Here is a 22,249-nt window from a genome sequence, read left to right as displayed (position 1 = left end):
TGGATCTTGTAATTTAATGTCACTTAAACATTTTAACTTGGTTAAAATAAAAAAATAAAATAAAAATCAATTATTAATTTTATTAATTTTTATAAATTACTAATAGTAGTTTTTAAGCTCCAGGTTTATGATAACCCATGGTAATACCTTGGTATTCATGTGAGCATAGACTATTTAAAGGGGAAATTCTATCAACTTAGATTCATCTTAATTCCGGGTCTACCAAGTTTTGGGAGGGATAAATAGATTTCATCCCTCTAAGAGTGGTAGATGTGGATTTAAGATGGATATAGGTTGGTTTTTATGATAATGAGGATATTAAATAGACTTAGGAAATTATATTGTAAAAAAATTCTTAAGGTGAATGGTTAAAGCTACATTTAGTTACTTCACAAAATTTAGTAAAAAATACCGATATCTCCATTAATATTGGTTTTTCTGATTTAACAAAAAAAAGTTCAAAACAATGAAATTTTAACTCTTTCTGCATCACTCCGCAGAAGAGAGATAGTCGCTGCCCAGATTTCCCACCATTTTTCAAACATTCTCAATATGGTATCTTCATGAAAAAGTTAAGGTACTGATCTTGGATTAGTTGTTTGAAAAATATGCTGGTTTGTACAACCTTTCATCTTCTCTGTTATTCTTAGTTTGTCGTAATGATTTGTAGGGGTTGGGTCACTGCACCATATTATCCTAAAAGGCAGAGATTGTGCACAAAAAAGGAAATTAATCCACATGTTACAACGCTGTTAAAAATGGAATGAAAGTAGTGAATTATGCTAATAAGAAATTTAGATTGGGAGAAACGTAATTAAATTTTATTATTTAATTGAAGATTTCCAATTAAAATAATAATAAATCTACATTTATATATTTTTATATTGATTGGAAGGCTTCTGACGATGGTCACTTCTTTCCATTAGATCCCCTTTAGGCCTTTGGGATACCTACTACTTCATTATATTGTATAGTTGGGGCTTGCTACCTTGTTGGCGTATTGGGGTAAACAAACTTGATGTGTTTGTTTTTTTTGTATTTTTGTTTTGTTTTGTTTTAGTTTTAGTTTTTAGTTTTTAGTTTTTTTTGTTTTTTGTTTTTTGTTTTTTTTTTGTTTTTTTTTGTTTTTTGCCTTTGTTTTTGTTTTTTTGTTTTTGTTTTTGTTTTTGTTTTTTGTTTTTTGTTTTTTGTTTTTTTTTTTGTTTTGTTTTGTTTTGTTTTGTTTTTTTGTTTTGTTTTGTTTTTTTTTTGTTTTGTTTTTTTTTTATCTCGCAGTTGGAGTCTATGGAATAAGAAAGAAATTTGATAGCTTGGAAAAAGTGGTAGCTTGACAAAAGTGGTAGAGAAAACATTAATCTCTCCTACCATGACAAATATGGCCACTAAAACTTGCAACATTGTTTGTAGGAAGTGAAAATTATGTTTCTTTTTTCCAAACATGTATCTTAGTATATTACAGTTTAATGAATATGTTTTATTATTATCTTATATGGTTTCATACTTTAACAAAACATTCGCTAAGACTTCACAATGTTTTATTATTCAGTGAAAGATTCGCCATGACTTTACACGATAATATAATCTAGTGAGAGATTCGCCAATATATATATATATATATATATATATATATATATATATATATATATATATACATATTATATTAGTGATAAAATCGTCTCCTATTTTTCCTATGTATCATGGGGATTCGCCCATTTATTATACATATAAATTTAGGGTGGCTCTTAAAATTTTACCTGGTTGAAGGTGATGGCGGTGAAGTCGGAGGTGGAGTGGGTGAAGGTGGTATTTGCGAGAATCCTTGTCTTATTAACTGAATAGCGCTTCGCAGAGAGACCTTCGCTATCGCTTCTTCATCCCTTCGCAGAGATTAAATCAAGGGGCTATACTCTGGACCCTTATTTCCTTCGTTTCTATAACTTTTTCTGCTTCGCGTAGTCTCAAACATCAAGGTAGCTGCATAACCCATTTTTCGCACAACAACATTTTAATCCAAGTATTCAGAGATTTTATGTACTTACCTCGCGGTCCTTTGAAGAAGCGTCGCTCCACCTCGCTATAGCTGACTGAGGTGTCAACCGTGAATTTAGTAACAAATCCTCTTATGACACGATCGATCCAATGATCGACAGTGCGCGCAATCTTATCCTTTGATGCTCCAACATTCGCACTAGCTCTGGGGTCCACACAATAGGACAATCTAGTTTCCACCTCCCTTGGCTATCCGCTAGCTTCACGATCCACTTGTATAGCTCAACTGGGAAGGAGGCGAAAAGATTTCATTGATCTCCATATACAGGTACCTGTCTAATCTCTATTCTTTTGTTAGTCACAGATTTATGTTTTCTTGTGCCACAAACTCGTGGATCCTTTTGTCCAACCAACCTTCGATTTCTTTCCTAGTTGGATTCCAGTGATACGACATCACATATCTCTTATGCAGATTCTGGTCCCGGCAACGGAACCATTTGTTGGCTTTAGGGGGCCTGACCCAAGTTTAATGTTAATTAGCCAAACAAATCCCTACACTACTGGCCCTTTCGGCATCAACCAGTAGAGTGCGGATTGAAGTCTCACCCGAAGCAGTATGGGGGGATGTTGGAACCAAGTTTCCACACCCTTGAGATGATTGTGATGTCATTGATATCTTCTATCCCTGCCTTCGCGTAGGTGATCTCGCTCTAGGGCTTGTAGGACAAACCCTTTGTTTCGACCTTTAATACCTTCACGAAAGTATACGATCAACCTTCGGGCAGCCCTAATCTAGGGCTTAGGTACTTTTGCGCTGCTCTGGCAGCGAGTCGCGCAGTTTCCTTAGTTATCCTAAGTGTTTCACTTATCTTAGTTAGCTTCGCATAAACAGATGTTCTTACTTGCATTTACTTAACCAACACATTTACATATATTCGCGCATCATATAAGCATTATAAGTGAATTTCATACCCAATATAACAAGATGCATAAACAGGAAGTAAAGACACAAGAATTGTAGAATACTTCTCTTTATTGATAATTCTGGACAATTACAGACTCGACCCGCCCTGTGTACTCAGCTGTAGGGATCTGCACACTTAGCTATGGACTTCTACTCTAGGCCTCTGCGCACTCAGTTGCAAAGCCTCTACCTATGCTATGACCCAAGACTTAGACTTCCTGCCCTAAGTTATGACTTTCTTACATGTTCCATGTCTCTCCTTTAAACTACTTAGAGCTTCGCTCTATTTATACAATTCCCATGGTTCGCGGACCATGGGTGGATCTTTTATAGCCGACATTACATTTCAAAATAAGGGCGGACAACCCTATGACTCTTTAACATATACGCGCTCCACGACCACAAAATGCGGAGTATTTACACTTGGACTTCAAAATTTGCTCAAAATATGGGCTTTTAGCCCCAAAACTATCCTTGGGGGATCCCGCGCCCAACATGTGCTGACATGTACGTGACTTTCATCTTTGTACATGCATGTATACAAGACTTGGCCTTGAGGAACCCATGTATACATCTTTAAATATTCACATGCGACTTTGCTTCTTCGTACTTGCGTGTATACGCAACTTGGCCTTGATGAACCCACATATATATCTTCAAATATTTACCTTTATCATACTTCTAATTCTGATTTGTAAACCTTTGTCCCATCATCATGTTATTCTGTTCCATCACTCTGTCACCTTTGAACTAGCTTGTGGATTCATCTAGATACCATATACTTTTTCTGTTACAAGTGAGTTGCAATCAAGGTCAATACATGCATCATAATTCCAACAGTCACTATTCTCCCATAATTATTAACAAACTTGCGATAATACCCTATCAAACCAAGAAATTCTCAAAGTTGTTTTTTGGTTGTGGTGATTTTCCATTCCCTAATGACTTTAATTTTGTTAGGATCTACCTTAACACCCTCATTAGATACAATATGACCCAAATATTCCACCTCGTATACTCCAAAGAAACATTTGGAAGTTTTTGCATATAATTATTTCTTCTCCAATGGTTTGATCACCCTGTCAACATGTTGAACATGATCCTTCCAAGACTTGTTGTAGATTAGTATATCATTAAAAAATACTAATGCAAATTTTCTAAGGAAGTGTTTGAAAATGGAATTCATCAAACCTTGATATGTGGAAGGTGCATTAGTAAGGCTAAAAGGCATGACCAAAAATTCAGAATGACCCTCATGAGTTATGAATGTTGTTTTCAAAATGTCTTCAGTCTTCATTCTAAGTAAATTTCTCCATGTAATTCATCCAACAAATTATCAATGACATTAATGGGAAATTTATCTTTAATAGTGATATTATTGATCTCTCTATAATTCGGACACATACGCCATGAACCATCCTTCTTGTGCACCAATACTACTAGAGTAGAGAAATAACTTTGACAAGGTTGAATTATACCAGCCTTTAGCATTTCTGCAACCATATGTTCAATTCTACTCTTTTGGGCATAAGGATATATGTAAGGCCTAATGTTTGGAGGAACACTTCTTGGAATTGAATGAATAGCATGATCATGATCATGAATAGGTGGGAGGCCTTTGGGATTCTCAAACACCTTGGAATTATTGTCCAAGACTTTTTGGAGTTATGAAGAAATAGATGATTTCGATGTTTGGACCTCTAGTGAGCATAATTGTGCAATTACACCACATTTTTATTTCTTCAGAAGCTTTGTTATGCCATTAGAGCTGATTATATTTCATGGTTTCCCTGTGATACCCCATAATTCAACTTCCTTTCCTTACAAAAAAAAAATCAAGAAAAGTTCTTGAAAATTGAAAGTTATCATCCCCAAAGATTGTAACAATTGGACTTCTAGTACAACATCAACACCACCCATTGGAATGGAAACATTGGACTATTCAATACATATTACCCCATGGTTAGCTTGATATTATGACACTTTCCAGAGCAATTTATAATTCCTCCATTTTCCATCATCACTTGGCACTCTGGTGCTGAATATAGGAAGCAGTTTAATTCCTTGGCTATCTTACAATGAATAAAATTATGGGTACTACCCGAATCAATTAACATTGTTACCTTTTTCTTATTGATATATCCTTTTATATTGCGAGTTTGAGGAGTGGTAATTCCTACCAATGCATTATAAGATATGGTAGAATTCATTTCTTCTTTATTTGGGGTTGGTTCCTAGTGGATATCCTCTTTTTTTTTTTATTGTTCCTTTTCTTCCTCCTCTTCACAATCTATGTAGAATAATTTCTTCAACACACTTATGACCTTTAGTGTATTTTCTCTCACAACTATAACAAAGCCCTTTTATCTTTTTTCCTCAAGTTTTTGTGGTGTAAACCTTGTAGGTTGTGGAAGACTAGGAGCAACAACACTTCCATCTTTATAGTGTTGAGTGGTATACTTCCTTGTTGCCATAATTTTGCTTTCAACTTTTCTTGCCACCCTAAATGCCTTCTTCAATGAATCAGGTTCCCAAAGACTAACTTCATGTTGGATGTTATATTTTAAAGTCCCTATGAAGACATTAATCCTATGCTCCTCTGGAGTATCAGTTACTCTAATATTCAAATTTTGGAAGTCTTCAATATGCTTCACCATTGAACCCTTTTGTTTGAGATTTATCAATTGGCTAAAGAAGGTGTTTCTCTTTGTATCTTCATAATGTGCTATCATTTCCTCCATAAAAATTAATCAGGTTACAAGTGGTTTACGAGAACAAAGTCATCTATACCATACAAACTGATTGGGTTCTAAATATAAATATGCAACACATACCGTTTGTGAGGGTTTCACATCCTGTAGATCAAAATATTGCTCCATCTGTAGTATCCATGTTACTAGATCCTTGCCATCAAACTTCCTTATATCTACATTTGGATTGTAGTGGTTCTTAAACCCCACATTGGAGTCTCTAAAATCATGATTCATTTTCCTTTTTTCCCCATCATTATTTTCATGGATTACCTTTTCACCACCGGGAAGCCTTTCTTGCAACAACTTTGTCAACCCTTCCAACTTGACATTCATCGCATCCATGTCTACTTTGAAAACCTCCATGTTGCCTTTTATACCATCCATGTCACCTTTTATTTCTACTTTTAAACCATCCATGTCCACTTTTAGTTCATATTTGGTTGCTCTTTGTGAGAGCGAAATTTGTTGGACTTGGTCCTGTAATTTTGATATATCATGCTGCAATTCTTCCTCTTCATGCATCATAGTAGAGATTTCTAAGGGCTTAATGGGTGTAATTTTTAATTTTATTTTTATTTGGGAGGCATTTTAGAACCCAATACTGATATATATATTTCAATAGTCCCTTAATATCAATTAAAACTGTTTTTTCAAGCATAAGTTATGCAATTAAAAAAAATACACACCATTTTCTTGCTTTTAGGAGCTCAATATTTAAATGATTGTAACTTTGTAATTTAGCATATCCAAGGTCTAAAATTCCTTCCTGTGGTAGCCCTCTGAGTCTTCTTTCCAACTTCACAAGTCAAACTAAAATTGGATTCTTCAAGATAATGTTATGTCAAATCTCCCACAATGACCTGATTATGGATTGGTTCAGTAGAGCAAATTTGTACATAATACCACGTGTCACTATTTCAGCGTTTGGGCTCTAAAATTTATGCACTAGAAACTACAGTCCATTATTTTTGTCACTTTTTACAAAATTCCAATCCAATGCTTGACGGGAAAGTTATTACAATTTTCTCTCAGTCACTTGTTTGAGACATAATTCTGGTGCATGAAAAAACCATAACTTCTTCAGACCATATCTCAGAAAATTTAGCGAACCAAGATCTGAAATTTTGGCACGAAGTTAACCATAATTTCATATCCATGTGGTCACAATTTAATCTTTTGAATCTTCATAGAAAAAAGTTATAGTGAAAATTTCACGATGGCCTGTTTGAAGTAGCGAAACCATAGAATCCAAAGCTTTGATACCAAATGTTATGCAACTAGATCACAAAATAGAAGAAAAGGTAGATCAAGGACTTGAAAATTATACTCTTTGAGGAGGAAAACCTCCTTTATATTACACAAATGAACAATTCTTGGATGATACAAATGAAAAGACCTCCTTTGTATATATAGGAGTCTAAGGGGTCACAATATAATTAGAGCCTACATAACAATAATAATGTAAGGGCACAATAATAACAATAGTGGGCTTCTATGGGGCACAACAATAACAATATGGGGGCTACATGGGCACAAAAATAACAATAAGGTGGATACACTAGTATTATAGGGACCTAACACGTGTTTGCTACACTTAATTAATATTTGTAAGAGAAATTGAATTTCATTGAGGTTTATGTTAGATATATAGAAAGAGGACATGTAGAGTTAGATGTTTCTAGGGATTGATCCATCGCACATTAAAGCATAGCCGCTCACCATAGTTGGAGTGTCATGCACATTTGTGAGCATGTGTACTATGATTTGAACCTTGAATGTGTGGAGTCGAGGAAAAACATAATGGACTAGAAGAGGAAAATGCATACATAACACCACCTGCAATAAATTATGTCTAAGAGTGTTGTTAAAGATGCCTAGTTTGCTAAGTTTTCATTTATAGCAATCAGTTAGCCATTATTTTGGAGAGAGTCACCAAAAGTGAGAAGAATCCACTATAGAGGACCTAACAACAATCTTCTATCTGGTGTGTTGGTCCAAGAGCCACCAGTGACTCAAACCCTGGTTTGGAAAGATACATGAGATGTTAAGATTGATATCATTGTGTCAAGTTGGCAAACAATTTCCAAAGGTCACAATGTTAAGTAATTGAAGTTCATGAAGAGATGGATGCACAAGCTTAGGGTTTCTATTGGGAGACACAAGTATGGATAGAATAATTTGTCCTCAACTCACATTTTAACTGTGAATTTAAAATTTGGGCATGCCTATAGAGGTATAGAAGAAAGGGAAATGGAGGTGATTGTTAAGAAGAGAGAAGTTTGATCAAACTTCACTTCCAACCTTGAAGAATTTGTTCCGAGTACGCCATAATCATGTGGATTTTTGGTATAAAGGTCATCAAATATTGTAGTGAAACATCATCATCATCATCACAAGCTCTGGGTTTGGTAAACTTCATTGATTTGGTCAAACTTTGGATCATTAGTATAGATATTACGTTGATTATGAGGAAGACACATTGTTGCATGAGAATACAAAGATAAACATTAGCTCGTATGGATATTTGTATAGATAGGTTCTCCTCCACAACTCTTCCATTTTCAACTCTCTATCCCATTGCCTAATAAATGAAAAGGAGTGAGGATTAATTACCAAATGGAAAAATATACGCTTCAACATTGCAATGCAACTAGGTATCTCACTTTCACGGCAATGGAGATTGTCCGTTATATTCATATTTGAGGGAAAATTAAATTGGAACCATGGTCATTAACCTAGGTACAATTTATTTGTGATGTGACTTGCAGGAAAGAACCAGGGTGTTACAATGGTGTAATTTTAGCATAACAGAAATTGCTTTGAGATGTTTGTATCTTCAAACGATGGAGGCTAAACAATTGAGCACAAGAGATGTTGGTATATAGATCTTCCATTCCCGGTCTTATAAATGCATGACAATTATTGCAACAATATGTTGTTTGTGTTGGATTCTCTAAAGTTTCTTATGATAGTATGATATGGAAACTTGGATATAATGTGATGCACTATTTGGTCTATTTGTGCTTGCATGATAAGAAGTGAAATGTGGTCTTGGATTTTCTTGAGATTTGTAAAACATATTGAGCCTAGTCAACTCAATATGCGAGAGTGAGTTTGTTAGAATAGACTACTCTAACAGTTGCCTCATGAGGTATAGAAACTTTAAGATAAATATTGAACCAAAATGCAAACAAATATGACAAAGATGAAGATGAAGAAGATGTCCATTGTAGAAGCAAAGATGGCATTATAATCATGTATGTCATGTTTTATTAAATTTTGTTGATGTATGTTTTAGTGTTGCAATGTTATATGATGTATAGTCATTCCTTAACATGATTAGAAGAAGTGTCGTAGCCAAAACGAAGTTTTAGCTACATGGTTTGCTCCATAAAAAGTTTGTCAAGTATGTACTATAAGCTTGTTGAGCCCTATGTTAACCCAAAAACCCTTATTAAGCTCTCTATATTGAATAATTACATTTCTATTGTTATATTGTTATGTAGTCTAGAACCCCTCAATGGTATTATTTTACTATAATTGTACCCTTTGTCTCTTATATATACACTAAGGAGACCTATTCTTAGGATCATAAAATATTATATTGCACATTGTATCCATTGTAAAAGGATGTTTCCACCTTGAAGAGGACTATAAGTATTGGTTTCTTATCGTTTTTGAGATGAAACGATCATAACATTTGGTATTAAAGCTCATGATCCTAGGGTTTTGCTGCTTTAAACAAGCCATTGTGGCATTTTCGTTGCAACTTTTTTCCTCGGAGGTTTCAGATGATGAAACTAGGAGAATATTGAGAAGACATCTCGAGCAATATCTGGTTCAAAGTTTATATATTGGTTTGCTATATTTTTAGATATATGTTCCAAGAAATTTAAGGTTTTTGAATGTTCCAAAAGTCTATCTCAATTAGGTTAGTTCTACATTTTCTCTATAACTTTTTTCTCTGAGGTTTCGGATCACGAAACTTAGACTGCATTGAGGTGAAATCTTGGTGAACATTTGGTTTAACTCTTAGATATTTGTTCACTATAATTTCATATATATGCTATAAGGAAGTCCAGATTCATGTATGCTCTTGAAATCAATTTCCAACATGTCAGTTTGGAATTTTTGCAATAAAAATATTTCTATGATGTTTCAAATAGTGAAATTTGGACCATATTAAGAAAAAAAACTTAGCGAACTTCTGGTTTATTTTCGGAATATAATTCACTATACTTTTGGATTTTAAATAATCCTAGATTAAATTTTAAAAAGTCATCTTGGTTTTTTTGCTACATCTTCCTGTCTGGGACTTTTCATATTGTGAAACCTTTAGGTATTTCAGGAGTCATATAGAAGTACCTCACGTACAAATTTTAGAACCGTATTTGAAGAATTGGACATGTGGCGCAATATACAAGTTTTCTCGTGGAAAGAGGCCAAAAATAAACATATTTTGGGAAATTTACCATAACTTTCACTCAAAACATCAAATTCAGTTCACACCTATGGAATTACATAGAAAACATACCAAAATATTACAAAGAAAATTTTTAGATCTAAAAGGCCTAAGATATCATAGATATATCAATAAAATGTCAGTCATTCTATATTCTCCAAATTACGGTATGTAACTTTCTAGTGACCTAATTGTTGATTAGAAGATCCTTTTTTTGTAATTGAAAGTTGTAATAAATAGGAGTGTTATTATTATTTTCCAACATGCCACTAAAGAAAGCTACTACAACAATTAAATCTACTGAAGGCTTATCCTCGACTAATGAATAAAATGAAGACCTAGAATTTATGTTATCTCAAATAGAGAAGTTAATAAAATGGATTGTAGTATGTTGAAAAAGGTTGATTTCTCAAGTTCTCAAGAAAATCTTAAAAGAGAAATGGAAAAGAAGGTGAATGAAAAAGAGGAAAGGATAGAAAAGCATGAGTATGAAAATAAGGAAGAAATAAAAAAGAAGATGAATGAAAATAAGAAAGAAAGAGAAAAGAAGATGAATGAAAATAAAGAAGAAATACAAAAATCAATGATTATCATGGAAAATCTTCTCTTGGAGAGGCTTCCTAAAAGGGATGTGAACATCCAAGGAAATCACAAACATAAAGAGAAACATGTTGTTGAGACTCAATCTTATGTGGGGAGTTTTCTATCACAATTGGAGAGCACAAATTTTGAATCGCAAAGCCATAATCATGAATTTTCAATCCAAGATCCACATCAACAGGGATTCAAGTTAGCACCAAGGAACTACTACATTCAGAAGGTTAATATGAGGGAATTTGATGGTAATGGTCTTGTAACATGGATATTTTAGAAGGAAAAATACTTTAATCTACACTAAATGGCATCCCTTCATAAGGTAAATATTAATCGCTTTGTGTGGTATCAATGGCTTTGTGAAAGAAAAAAGGATTATCTTATATCTTAGTCTATTTTTACGAAAGAATGAGTTAAAATATTAAACTACGTTAAAATTACACTTTGGATAACTCACATGATGGAGATAATTATCGAATTTAATTCATCTTTTCGAGAGGACCAAAATCGACCTAAAGATCACTCAAATTAGATAAGGGAAACTGTACTTATGAAGAAAAGCCCACATGTGCACATTTGTCAAGGTCAGCCCTAAAGCAAAGTGGATGCCCTTGGAAGGCTATAAATACAAGTTACCTCTACCTCATTTGGAAATAATCATGAGACACTCTTCTATCTTGGATTTTGGCTCGCACAGGTCTGAGGCTCGTCCGTGGAGGAACAAGTTCGCTCTAAGGTGAAATTGCAGGGTCCAAAGCTTGCATCTTTATTTTAGGGTTTTGGGCCACAGTCACAAGCACAACACAGGGCAAATTCAACCACAGTCGCTTGCATAGAAGCTCATCCATGCGAATGGAGCCTTCTAGTCGCATGGACAACTCTCCATCCATGCGACTCAGAGCTAGGGTTTCAAAATATCGGTTGGAGACCCCAGTTGCTCACATGCCAGTCTTAAGGGAGTGACTGGGTAGCTATAGTCGCTTGCATTTCTCCCCCTCCATGCGACCAGGACCTAAATGATGGAACCTCAGTTGTTTGAAGATTTCGCTCAATGACCACAGGGTTCAACAATTGACTACATATAGTAATATTTCATTACATACTTCAGAATCATATTTTTGAGTGCAAGATTTGTTGGGTTCATTTATGGATGTTGTAGTTGTTTTTGATAGTTAGTTATATAAATGAAGATATGGATCATTATACTCTCTTTTTCTGAATCATTTGATGACAATCTAAGAAGAATAAGAATTTGAAATGGATTTCCCCATAATGGGTTTTTCCTTGGTCTCCGACCAATCCTGGTGTCTCTATGTGTGAATGCTTTTCTTCTTTTGTTCCTTTATGTTTTGCTGCATTGATGATGATGATATTGTTCTTTCTATATAGTTGCATATGTTGCTGAATAATGATATAAATATAAATAATTTTATTATATTAAGGGGTGAATGTAATGTGTTAATGAATAAATGCAATTATAAAAGCAAAGAACAATATAGCTCTAAGAAAAATTAACATGGTATCAGAGTTGGGCTGAAGAAAAGTCATGGAGGTCTCCCTTATGATGACACCATTGATGGAAGCAAGAAAAGGATGCTGGAGACCTAAAATAATTCTAGGGTTTGAAGAAAACTTGAGGAAATTTGTGTATTAGGGTTTGATGACTATTATGAGGTTATGGTTTGAGAGAAACAATGGTTTATGGCAAATATTTGAGATATGAAACCTAGCATGGTTAATGTGAAGATGCTCAAGCACTTGTGACAGATTTGATGAAGGCCTAGATGGGATAGTCTCTAGTAGGTCTGGTTGTTGATAAATTTGATTGAAATAGTGAAGGAAACATTGTCATATAGACAATATACAATGATGGCTCTTGAAGGTTGGTTCAAGAGGGAGAGGATCACCTCTCTTTGAAGATAAGTGCTTTTCGATTTATGATCTGATTATTGTTTTGATCATTACTTATACTTTCTGCATGTATATTTGAGTATATGGATGTTTCTAACCTCCTTAATGATATGTGATAAGTGGATCCTTCTTGAGGATCATTTGAGATGCAGGAAAGATGGCTAAAGTTGGAAAAGGTAAAGAGTCACCTGATGAAAAGGTGACAAAGTGCTACAAGCTGCTTATGTCAAATGAGAAGGTGCATATGTATTTGAATACTACAAGGTAAGCACTAAGGTATGATGAGAATGTCTCCTTCTCAAATGGTTCATGCATGCATATGAAAGTGATTTGGATTCGTGGTTCTTATGATGAAATGGTGCACTTGGTATTTACTTCTTAAACATGATGAACTTTTTAATTCTACGAGGCTACTTAATGTTGATATTTGATATAGCGGTATACTTTATGTTTGGATAACATCTATCATTTCGGATATCTTGATCCAATAAAGAAGGTTAGCACCTTGATTATAGTATATGGTAAATTGACACTATTTGTTTGTGAAATGCATGATAATCATGATGATAGAAGTCTAACAATGAGATTGATATTCATGATCTTTTGTTGACCATGGTTATGTTTTGATGTGTTTAGTGATTATGACATATTGTAAAATTGAATTCTCTGAATTGATGGATTGAGTTATGTAACAAAGAAGTAATGTCGTGATCATGATTCTTGAAGTATGCTCCTATTAGCTATTTGAAACTAACCCTTGATGAAAGATTGATGTCATGATGAAGTAGATGATGATAACATGATATAACCATGATAAATATGTGATATAGTCTGACTTTATGATCTAATAGACCTGTTGATGCATGATAGCATTATAGACAGGTTGATGACATGAATGAAGACGACTAGAGTGGATTCCCATTCAGAGGGAGAAACTCTACGTAAGATACCTTCTCCTACTGTCATTTGAATTATATACCCTTTACTGAAGTATGATTTATGGACATGAATAGACGAACTTTTGGCATTGTTGGTATGTAGCAAAATTCTAATCCGAAGAGAGAGAGAGAGTTTTCCCTTACCCTAAGCCTCAGTCGCACGGAAGCAAGCCTACAAGTGTGACTGTAGTATCTCAGCCACACAGAAGTAAGGTCAAGGGTTTGACTTAGTCTCCCAACTGCTTGCAGGGAAGGCCTATGGGTGTGACTATGCCTGCTGGACACAAAAATGAAGTTTTGGGCATGAAAATAGATGTTCAACTGATGGATGTTAGTCCTACAGACGTGGAGCAAACAATAGAAAGATATTTGAGCATGAAAGTTTGAATGTTTACTATAATATGAATATATAGATTGAACTTTTGTTTGCAGGTGACTGAGACATGCATATAGATATGTCATTATGTTTGATGTTTCTGCTACAAGAGTTTGACATGATTTGGCTATTTAATATAGTTAAGTTGTGTTTAGAATTTTGACATGATGCTTGGTAATGAATTATGATTTTGAATTGATGTTGATATATGTTCTGGACTACATATCTCACTATGATAGCGAATTTGGGATTTGACCTGATGACTAATGACTTGATTTGATGACTGATGATTTGCCTCAATGATAATGCTATGTGGGAATAGTGACCTTCAGTGACTAATATTGGTATTCGATAATGGTTTTGTATTGGCCTCCTTGTTCTTATCACATTGGTTGAAGTATTAAAAATAATGATTCAATATGAAGCCGTCTCTCAATGAATGGATGGAACCTACATGCCTTATTATTGTTGTATGTATTTGCATCTAGTGACTTATATTATGATCATGAGGATGAATTGATGAAATTTGGATTGATATTGTTTGATAAATGACAACTTTTTTGCATGATAATAGGTGAAGTCATGACTTGATGAGAGCTCGACCTGTCACCTGGTTTAAAGGATTTGATACAAATGATATTGATGAGTTTGATATTAGCTTTGATCTCACAACAATGATTCATGTAAGGTTAAGCATATTACTTTGGTAAAGTGTTATGTTTACATAAAGCTTTGAATGAAGCTAGCTCCTTGATCTACATATGGCTGCATTGAAAGTTATCTGGTGAAGCCAAGAAGATGTGTTGATCAAAACCTCTACTTCAGGAGTGTTCCAAGGTTTGACTTGGATTTTGAATTTGGTTTTATATGTTTATGGTCTACTCTTGACATGTAATGAGCCTATGATGATATAAGTAAAAGGGAGATGGCTTTTGAAGCTCGAAATATTGAATCATGGCATGATGAATCGATTTCTGAAGCTGGGAAAATAAAATCTATATTGCGAAGCTATTGAAGAAGTATTGAAAAGTGGAAATGCAAATCCTTGGACACTTTGATTGAATTTCAAGAAGTTGTGAAGAGATATTGTTGAACTTGACCTAGAAACTGACAATTGATTGAAGCATTGATGTTCCATTTTGAACATCTGTCCGTACACACACACACACACACACACACACACACACACACACACACACACACATATATATAGATAATGTGCATAAAACCTAAGTGAATTCATGATTGAGACGCTTCATACACATTGAGTTTCCGTCGAGCATCCTTCAAGATATTTGCATCAGATGACCAATTTTTGATTTGATATATTCTTCTTATGATATGTGACTACATGGATTTATTATTATCAGGTAAAAGCATGTTAATGTGTATCACTTTTTCCCTTTTTGTGGCAAAGAAGTTTTATAAAAATAAATGGAGTTGGAATGTTTACTCTTAAATTTACAAAATCATCAAGAATTAGGTGGTGGTAAAAGAAGACAAAACATGTCAATTTAAATTCAATTTCATGTCATATTTTTTCTAAAATTTAATATATATTTTTTATCTAATTTATTCATTTTCTTTAAAAGATATTCATTAATATTTTACATAAAATTTTAAGTAGTGACAAAACTGTGACCCCCCATTTCTCTATTGATTTATGCTTTTTAATTCCAATTTCTTTAAGAGATGTGTTGTAAACATTCTAAAGATTGCTAAACAAATTTAAAAATAAAAAGTAAGCATATTTTTTAATTATTATTAAAATACTAGTAAAAATGATAATCGTTCTGTATATAAGAAACTATCCTTTTAAGTTTATAAAATCAAATTTTTTTAATAGAAATTTGAAAATAACATATAATAAAATGTTAAAATTATTTTTTGAATTTTTTTAAAATATATATATATATATATATATATATATATATATATATTATATATATATTATATTAAATATAATATACAAAATTATTTGTTTAGAAATTCTAATTGTATTTTTATATATATTTTTAAAGAGTTTTAGCATTTCATTTAACTTTACATATTTAAACCTGCATATTTAAAAAAGTTATTTATATTTTGTGAGTGATTAACCATAGCTTTTACCAATATTTACTATGAGTTGACTTATTTACAAATTTAGTATTTTCTTTTTATAACATTATTTATATTTTCTGAACCCATTAAATAGGTTCACTATATCTTTTACCAAAATTTATTTTCAGTCAGCTTTGTTACAAATTTAACATTTATTTTTAAAAATTAACAAGTATGAAACTCAACTCATTTAATTGATATTTTTATATTCATTTTTTTTTTGAATACTTTTTTGCTTTTGCCATATAATGAGACACATTAACATGATGGTATTGACGAGCGCGTCTGGGTGCTGCCTTAGTATGAGATCTGCCATGATATTTTTGGATGAGAGGTCCATAGATTTAGGCATGACTGAGATTGAGCATGATGTTGCTAGCATGGATAACTATGAGGTAGGATGAAGACATATTGTTGGAGAGATGTTCGAATATGAAATTGATACCAATGACAAAGAGTGGGATATGATTGGCAGAGAATCCCATATATATAACTGAGATTGAGTTACCTTCATATATTAAGACAATGTTTTTGTACGAGACAACATTAAGCTTGTGGTTGGCACCTCCTCGAGAGGGAGGATGAATATGGTATCCTTATGTGATTTATATGATTATTTATGTTTTGATATGATATCTGATTTGATGACCCGCATGAACATGAGACAACTGCTATTGAGACATGATGGTTACTAGATATGAGTATGATGATACCTTGTTGATCTATAGAGAGCATCGTTGATCAAGGACATTGAGCCATCTCTTTCCCCCTGTCTGAGCTCCCAGGGTAAAGAATTGAGATAGAGGGCCCTGGGGTTGAGGGAAAATGGGAGATAGGGTATTACCCCTATCTGTTATCCACAGGGTTGGAGTAGTAACTCCCCCTATCTTTGTCTTTGCAAAGTATACCCCAGTTGGAATATACCCACAAGTTGGGCTTGTTGGGATTATCCCTCCCCGTTTGGCCAACAGGTTCAGGAGGATTGGAAGCATGTGATCCTTACCTCTTGGTAAGTCAGGTCTCTCATCCAAGCTCAAATTATGATGTAGGTGTTCTACCACATGACTCTTGAGGTTCATTGTTGGGAAGGTCCATACACAATAGGATGGGTTGAGTAGTAGCTCCCCTATATCACCTATTGCTCGATATGGGGTCCTAGTAGTAGCTCCCCCATGAGATTATGGGTTGAGATATGCTCCTCGATATGGTTCCAGGTTGAGATATGCTCCCTAATGATATGATATCCGATGATGATGCAGGTCATACATTTGAATCCCCGCTGACAGTTCTGGGTAGTAGCCCATTGACAAATATTTCAGCTAGTAGCCCGTTGACAGAGATTCTAGGTAGTAGTCCGACGAATAAAGGGTGGTAGCTCAGGCTCCCCTCTGATGACAAATTCTTCTTCTTTTGGATTTGAGAATATTCAACATATGAGCAGGGACAATCAAGGGATAAGATGGAACAAGTAAGAGATGAATTGATATGATCATTGATGATACAAAATGATGAGATACTTGATATTATATATGATTTGATGACATGATACGCATGACATGATTCAGGTGGAATTCTCCCTAGTTGAGAGGGTGTATTAAAATATGCAACTGCGGTCAAATTCCACCTTGGATAGCTCACCTAATGGAGATAATGATCGCATTGAATTCCTCTTTTTGAGAGGACAAAAATCGACCTAAAGATAACTCGAATGGGATAAGGGAAAGTGTACTTATGAAGAAAATCTCACATGTGCACATATGTCAAGATCGATCCTAAAGAAAAGTGGAAACCTGGCTATAAATACAAGCGACCTCTACCTTATTTGGAAATGATCATGAGACACTCTTCCATCTTGGTTTTTGGCTCACACAGGTCTGAGGCTCGTCCGCGGAGGAAAATGTTCGCTCTGAGGTGAAATTACAGGGCTTGAAGCTCACATCTTAGTTTTAGGGTTTTGGGCCATAGTCGTAGGCACAACACAGGATGAAGTTGACCATGGTAGCTCGCCTAAAAGCTCATCCGTGCAACTGGAGCTTTCCAGTCGCACATACAACTCTCCATTCATGCGATTGGGAGTTAGGGTTTCAGAATCTCGATTATAGAGCCCAATTACTCGCATGCTAGGCTTAAGGGAGCGACTTGGTAGCTATATTCGCTCACATATCTCCCTGGAATCTCAGATATCTTAATATTTCACGCAGTGACTATAGGGTTCGGCAGTTAACTACAGACAGTGACAGTTCATTACAAACTTCAGAATCAAATTTTTAGGTATAAGTTTTGTTGGGTTCATTTATGGATGTTGTAGTTGTTTTTGCTAGTTAGTTACATATATGAAGATATGGATCATTGTACTCCCTTTTGCTGAATCATTTGATGACAATATAAGAAGAAGAATAAATTGAAAGGGTTTTCCCCCTGTGGGTTTTACCTTGGTCTCCGATCAATCCTAGTGTCTCTATGTGTGAATACTTTTCTTCTATTGTTCCTTTATGTTCCACTGCATTGATGATGATGATATTTTTCTTTCTATATAGTTGCATATGCTGCTGAATAATGATATAAATCTGAATAATGTTATGATGTTAAGGGGTGAATGTAATGTGTTAATGAAGAAATGCAAATAGCAAATCAAATAAAAATATAGCCCTAAGAAAAATTAACAAAATCCAGAGCACATTTTGGAGATATTAAGAGTGACACATTCTTTAGTTAATTAGTAAATATTCAACAAAAGGGTCCAATTATGGAGCACGTTCAATAATGTCGAAATTTGAGTCTCATAGTAAATAATATTTCGTAGGATAATTTGTTAGACCTAGTTATGGGAAATTTAAAGCAAAACGTCCAACATGAGGTGCTTCTCCTTGAACCTAAATCTCTAGAGCATGGTTTCAGTATGGTAAGGAAAGTTGAAAGTAAAAATATGACCACCAGAAAATTAGTCACTAATAACTAAAGAGAAAATCATGCTCCCTTTCCTAAACCAACAAGGTTGATTCCTCAATAAATGGATAAAAGAAGAGCAAATGGACTATGTTTCAATTATGGAAACAAGCATAGTAAAGGGCATAAATGTAGTGAGAATAAATTATTCTATATAGAATGTGAAGATGAAGTAGATCAAGAAGTGGAAACTTCACAAGGTCTAGAACGAGAAGAGACTACTTCAACAATATCTTGTCATGCACTAGCCAACATCAAGACTCCAGAAATCCTTAAGATAGAAGGATCTATCAAAAAGTAAAAGTAAGAATATTGATTGATTCAATTAGTACCCATAATTTCATTAATTACCAATTGGAAAAACTTATTAATTTCTTTGTATATATAACATCAAAATTTCGAGTGATGATTGCAAATGGAGGTACCACAAAGTGTTCAGGGAAGTGCCATAATATTAAGTTGAATATGTGGGAGAATTTATTGGTTAGATCCATGATTGCAATACAAATGGGTGGTGTCGACGTTGTTGTAGAGTCTCCAAAATGTCTTCAAAATATCATCCACTTTCACCTTTATTGCCACCATTTCACTCACATGTCACAACTCCATAGCCATATAATCTTTCATTAGCCTCCATTTTCATGATTACATGGGGTTACCTTTGTGTTTTCCAAAAGTTAATGATTTCTAGTATTATAAGTGAATTAAATGGTTAAAACTTAGAAAAAAGACATATACTTGTTAATACTTAAAAGTGGCTTGAGTTTCATGACATGTGTAGGTCATTTGGAAGCTTCCAAGGCACCCTTATGTGGCCTCCAATGCTCAAATTCGAATTCCTTTCAAGATATGGAAGAAGATTTGGATAAAGGTCAAAGAGGATATGTGTCTCATCAATACCTATTTGAGTTGTATCTCTATGAGATTTTCTAGGGATCTAGGGAGAGAATAATGGGCCTCCATTAATGAGGTAGCTTCTTATGTTTTTGTATAAATAGGAGATCCTTCTCCTTTCAAAGGCATGTATAAATCTGGGGAAATGCTCATGTTTTGAATATAGAATTTGGATTTGCCCATGCTCATGAGTGATGTTCAATTTGATTTGGTTATTCTTGTGTTTGGAGCCTCTCAAATTTCCATCCCTCATGATTTTGGATTAGCCACCTATTATGTATGAGATTTATTGTTTTTCATAGATTAAGATTTATTGCTTTCATATATTAAGATTTATTTCTTTCATGTATTTTCCTGTGTGAGAGGTTAAGAGTGATTGTTTTTATTTGCTTTCATATCTAGAGGTTAAGAATGATTGTTTTTTCTTTCATTTCATATCATGTGGTTTTGATTATTCATTTCATAGGATCCTGATTTGATAATGCACACATGATCCCTTAGAGTAGATTTCATTTCATGCAATTTCATTTTTGAAAGAGTGGTGTGATTTTAAATTCATACAAGTGTTATAGATTAAGATTTCAATTCCACACACTGCACTATAATTTCTTTTGAATTGATTGTTGAATTAGAATAGGTGAATTTGGTTTGTCGTTATTTGGTTTCGTAGTTAGATTACTCTAAATTGGAAGTTAATTTCTAACATATACAGTGCACGCACGCTTTGCAAGTTTTACGAAACCCCCAGGTTGACAATTAAATGATAGGTAATTAATTTGCCTCAACACTTTGGTGCCGTTGCCAGGGAAGTGTGCATAGGAACTAGCTTTCGGTCTAGACTTCATATTTGTTTTTCAGTTTTTTTTAGATGCACGATTAAAGCATGTAGATGTATAAATCATTAAAAAAAAAAAAAAAAAAACAAAAACACACAAAACAAACAAACAAAAAAACAAACAAACTTCAATCACCTACCACCCCCACTATATCACGTGGTGCAATAAGAGCCACACATCCACATCATGAATTCTTATTTTTGTAGGTAGAAGAGATGACAAAGGAGGATGAAGAAATGAATGGAAATCCTTTTGGATTTCCCATTCAAGAAACTGATGTCAATGTTCAAATGAAGAACATCCCTCCATCCGTACTTCCTAACTTCAAAGGTATGAGATCAGAAGACCCAGAAACTTTTCTTTTTGAATTTGAAATCATTTGTAGATCTTATGGCTATTCATTACACATTCAAAAATTGAATTTGTTTCCAACAAAATTGAAGGATAAAGCTCTTAGATGTTTCATGACTTTGGGAACAAATTCTATAAGGACATGGGATGATATGAAAAGAGTATTTTTGGAAAAATATAAAAATCATTACAAACACCGTGACCTTAGAAATGAAGTCTTTGAGATGAATAAAAATGAGGATGAAAGTCTAGAAGACCTAGTGGAGAGATTTACTTATAATATCAAAAGATATAAAATGCATAATTTAGGATTAGATATATTAAAAACTCTCCTACTAAATGCTATAAAAGGATGAATGGATTGATCTTCTTAACCTAGTGGGAAAAGGAGATGTTTATCAACTGTCAGTTCAAGAGATATGTGAATTATGCAATAAAATATCAAGAAGAAAAACAATTTAAATGAACAAATTGAGATGCTAAGAATGCAAAACAAGCAAAAAGTTGAAAATGTTGCTTTGCATGAATGTCCACTTGATAACATTAAAATTTGTAAAATTTGTGCAGGATCAGATACTACTAAAGATTGCCCATCATTAACAGGGTTAAAGGCAGTTTACCAAAAGGATAATGGAGCGAATCAAGCTCCAAGAGGACCATGGCGGCCTCATCAACCCAATATGGCGCAATATCCTTGTGCACAATTTTAGGGTTATGCACAACATTCTCAAAGTAATTGGAAAACACCTTTACCTTGGCAACCTTGGCCATCTCAATTCCAATCTCAAAACCAATCTTGGAAACAGGGCTGGGAAGAGCCTTACAGAGGAAATCCACCATATACTCAATCTTTACCTCACTATCCTCAATACAAATATCAATGTTATCCATACCATTCACCTCCACCACAATATCAATTTCACCTCAGTTAATCTCAATTCAACCTTTCCCATTACCACACACACAAACACACCAAAGATCCATTCCCACTCCATTACCTGCACAACCATTTCGAATCCCTAACAATAAAACACCTCAATCCACTTAAAATGTTGAGGTATTGCAAAATGATTCACCAGCTGCCATTGAAGAACAACAACCAAAAGAAGAAGATCCAGATAAGGTCCAAGAA

The sequence above is a fragment of the Pinus tabuliformis genome, chromosome 5_1, assembly GCF_031772625.1.
Source record: "Pinus tabuliformis cultivar Carrire ecotype Pingquan chromosome 5_1, CPIR1, whole genome shotgun sequence".
NCBI classification, from domain to species: Eukaryota; Viridiplantae; Streptophyta; class Pinopsida; order Pinales; family Pinaceae; genus Pinus; species Pinus tabuliformis.
This window is presented reverse-complemented; position numbering follows the sequence as displayed.